Source organism: Fukomys damarensis, unplaced genomic scaffold, assembly GCF_012274545.1.
Source record: "Fukomys damarensis isolate Sample0158 unplaced genomic scaffold, DMR_v1.0_HiC HiC_scaffold_14, whole genome shotgun sequence".
Lineage (NCBI taxonomy): Eukaryota > Metazoa > Chordata > Mammalia > Rodentia > Bathyergidae > Fukomys > Fukomys damarensis.
Genome location: NW_022900926.1, coordinates 11831881 through 11836620, shown reverse-complemented (window position 1 = coordinate 11836620; position 4740 = coordinate 11831881).

Here is a 4740-nt window from a genome sequence, read left to right as displayed (position 1 = left end):
AAAGAAAAAAAAAAAAGATGTTGCCCCAACTGGAACTGGATATTTGTAAAGAAAAAAACTGAGCTTTTTCACACCATGGAAAAAAATTAATTTGAAATGTCTTGCACCTAAATGTGAAAACTAAAACTAATAATAACTGGTAGTGCACAACATCTTTTTTTGGGGGGGTGGGTACCAGGGATTGAACTCTGGACCTTGCGCTCGAGAGGCAGGTGGCAGCACCATTGAGCTAAAAATCCCCCTTTTTTAAAACCTGAAAAATTAAAGTAGTGCTAGAAGATCCTTACAGAATGTAAAATTTGCTGAAACCCTAGTCACAATTGGGATTCCTTAATGATTATTCTTGTAGTGCCTTACCTAATACTTTTTACTTATCTCAGAGTCAAAAAATATTTATTTTCTTCTAGAAACTTTATAGTTTTAGTTTTCACATTTAGGTCCAAGGCATTTCAAATTAATTTTTGTCTATGGTGTGAAAAATGCTTAACTTTTTTTCTTTATGGATATGCAGTTGGGGCAACATCTAGTGAGGCCAGACTGGGCTACATAGTGAGACCTATTTCAAGAAATAAATAAATAAAATTTAAAAACATATATCATAGGTCTCAACTTGCACTTAGATTTTATGCTATGTCTTCATGGATGTAGCTATGATTTAGTCACAAATAATCTCATTATTTAATCCTGCATTGTTGAGCTCTCTTTATTTTCTTTTAATTCTGCTTCTAAATTGGCCTTTCCTATCCTGGGCTCATTTCTTTCTTGCAACAACCTGCTAATTGTTATCAACATTCTGTCTTGAAATCTTTTAATTCCACAGGTACATTAGATACACTTTCTGCCTGAGGTATAGAAGATGGCAATTTATCCCATTGTTTGCTACTACACAACACAGATTGTACATTTTCCAACTGCCTATACTGAGGTCCATATCATCCACTGCCTAGTCCCAGTGACAATACTGCACAGGTGAGGAGTTTTCACAGATTATGTCACACTTGTGCTGTCGATGTCTGAATCCATCCATTGTTATCATACAGTAAACTCAAGATTTCAGTGGCTCAAAATGACCATTTAGTGTCATCACCAGAGGTCTGTATGTTGCAGTAGTTTAGCTGATTTAGGATGGGCTTTGCTATGCCAAGCTGAAATCCAGTTTTAGTTCAGTTTATTTCTCTTATCATATTTTCATCCTCAGTCTTCTAAAAAGCTACCTGGGGTGTGCTCTTTCAATGGTAACTAATTTCCATGTGTTTGTGAAGTTCTTGCGGTTTCTTAGGCTATTGATCTCTGGTTTAATTGCACTATGGTCTGATAATATACAGGGGATAACTCCAGTTCCTTTGCATTTACTTAAACATGTTCTATGAACTAGCATGTATTCTATTTTGGAGACGGACCTGTGTGCAGCTGAAAAGAATATACATTCTGATTTTGTGGGGTGGAACATTCTGTAGACATCTACTAAATGCACTTGTTCTGAGACTTGGTTCAGTTCTGTTATTTTGTTGTTGATTTTTTTGTCTAGATGATCTGTCTATTTTGTCAGTGGGGTATTGAGGTCCCACACTACAATTGTATTAGTGCTTGTTTCATTTTTCATATCCATTAATATTTGTTTTGTGTAGTTGGGGGCATTATTATTCAGTGCATATATATGTATGATTGCCATTTCTTCCTCTTGTATTGTTCCCTTTACAAGTATGTGGTGGCATTCTTTGTCTGTCTTGATAGTTTTGGTTTGAAATCTATTCAGTCATCAAATAAGACAGTTACACTGTTTTTTTCTGGGCTCCTGTCCCGTGGAGAACTGTTTTCCATCCTTTTATTCTCAGTCTATGAATTTCTTTATGGATTAAGTGGGTTTCTTGTATATAGTGTATTGTTGGATTTTATTTCTTAATCCATTCTTCCAGCCTGTTTCTTTTGACTGGTGAATTGAGGCCCCTAACATTGATAGTTATAACTGTTATGTATTGACTTTTCATTGACATGTTATTTTCCTGTTGTTGATTCTTTTGTGTGTGTTTTTTCCCCCTCTCTCCCTTTAATTTCTTGCCTTGCCTGGTATATTCGCTCTGTTGGCCCTTATAAAGTTTTGGTCTTCATTTTCTTTTTCCAGGATATTGTTTAGAAGTGTCTGGAGTGCCAGTTTGGTGGTCATGAAATTTCTCAGGTGTTCTTTGTTGTGGAAATATCATGTTTCCCTGTCAATTTTAAAAGACAGCTTTTCAGGACACATCAGTCTAGGTTGGAGGTTGTTTTCTTTTAAGACTTGAAATACCTCATTCCAGGCTCTCCTTGACTTAAGGGTTTGTGTTGAAGAGTCAGATGTGATTCAGATGGGCTTTTCTTTGCTTGTGATTTGGTTCTTTTCTCTAATTGCTTGTATTATTTGGTTCTTCTGTTGGGTTTCGGGAATCTTGACTATTACATGTATAGGTATAGATTTTTTTGATTATGGCTAGTTGGAGTCCTATATGCCTCACTTATTTGTATGTCAAATTCTTCCCCTCTGGGAAGTTTTCTGTCATTAATTCTGTGAACAGTTGGTTTTTTAATGTCATTTGAACAGTCTCCTACTATTTCATGGATTCCTATCAGTCTTATGTTATTCTTCTTTGCATCATCTAAGAGTTGTTGGATTGATTTCTCATGGTGCCTTACCGTTTTTAAGAAATGTCTCTTTTCATGGTCCCTGACTACAATCCTATCTTCTACATCTGAAATTCTTTCTTCACATTCATTCATCCTGTTGCAAATGCTTTCTATAGAGTTAAAAAATTTTTTTTGGTATCAGGGATCGAACTCTGGTCCTCACATTTGCAAAGAAAGAGGCGGAATCACTGAGCTAAATCCCTGGCCCTCTACAGAATTTTTAATCTCCTGGATATCTGCTTGAATCTGTTTCATGGATTCCATTTCTTTCCTATGTTGGGCATTCAAGTTTCCCTTTCTCTCCTGTATTGGGCATTCTTGGTTTCCATCGTAGTCCTGAGCTCATCTTTTTTGTTTGTTTGTTTGTTTCTGTTCTAGAGTCTCTAATCATGTCTTTCATTCTTCTCACCATCTCTGTTGCTATCTAGGAAATTATTTGTGTTTTGAATTTTTCTAGAGGCTCATTGATCTGTTTTGTTACTTCCTGTGCTATCAGTTCAGGGTGTCCAGATGGTTGACTGTCAGATTTTTCCACCTCATCTCCCCCAGAGTTTACCTTTGGTGGGGTGGAAGTCTGTGTTTGTGTCTTGTTTAAATTACTTCTCATTTTTTTTTTGTCATTGGTCCTGTACTTGGTTTAATTCCTGGATTAATACTTCAATCTTCCAGATATTGCTGGTCTTTAGGTTTTGAGTCTCTAATATCTCTGAGGCAAACTCATTTTCATTATATCAGGGAGGACAACTGATTAGATCAATCACAACACCTTAGCCCAAGTGATACAATCAACAACACAGTAGCATCAAGCACAGCTTAGAAAATGACAATTTGTGGTAGTTATTAATCTATCACTTTTAACCATGTGGATGAAATCAAAATTAAGGACCAGCCCAAAATATTTTTATAGTGAGAAACTCTTCAATATAGCAACTTTACTCTTCAGGATGGGGATTTGGAAGGAGTTGGGAGGGAGGGATAGATAGGATAGAAAAAGGTCAGAAGTAAGGTCAGAGGACACAGGAAGTCCTCTGTTGATACATACTCTCAGCTGTTGAAGAGAAGAGAAGACAGAGCAAAATATACCCAAGAACAGAACAAACAGCAATAGGGAGGCTAGAGACCATAATCACTTTCTTTTAAAACTAACAGGACTGGATAAAGAAGATGTGGTTTCTCTATAAAATGGAATATGACTCAGTCATAAAGAATGAGAAATTAGAGTCATTCATAGGAAAATGGATGCATATTGAGGATATACTCCTAAGTGAAATAAATAAGTCACACATGTATAAATACCAAATAGTTTCTCTGGTGTGAAAAACTATAAGGGTACATAAGATCCTAATGTTATAATTGACAATGTGAAATAGGAAGAAAATGGCTAAAGGTGTAGGGGAAGAGGGAAGGGTAGGGAAAAGTTAATAAGGGAAAAGAAAAAAAAACATGAGAAAATGAAAAAATGGGAATAAAGTATTTGTAAATAAGGAAGAGAGGAGGGGGTGAAGGGAGGGAAGGGATAAGGAGAAAAAAGTGAGATGCAACACCTGTCATGTAAAGGTACAAGATCCCAATGATGAATGTAACTGTCCTGTATACCTAAAATGTACCAATAAACTCAATGAGAAAATAAATAAATAAAATTAATGGAAAATGAGAGAAGGAAAAAGAGATGAAAGGGAAAAGAAAGAAAATAAATTCAAATTAGGATAGTGACAGGAACAAAAATGGAGAGTAATGCAGATCAAGGTGGGGGAGAGAGAGAGTGAGAGAGAAAGAAAGGGAGATAAGAAAAATAAGATAAAAAGGAAAAAATTGAGAAAAAAGATAAATATGTTTAAAAGATTAAAGATAAGTGAAAAATATTACTTTGTAAATAAAAAATACAAATACAAATAGAAGGTCTCCTTCATGTGCCGCTGTTGACACAATAGACAGTGTGAGCAGGAGCATGCAGGCCTAAGCTATTTACTCTCAGCAAGCCAGCAGCTGTCCCCTGAGGTTCAGGCTGATTTCTGTCTGCAAGGCCAGGTTGAGTTCTCTGTCTGCCTGCTGGGTTGAACTCTGCAAGGTTCTACTGCAGGT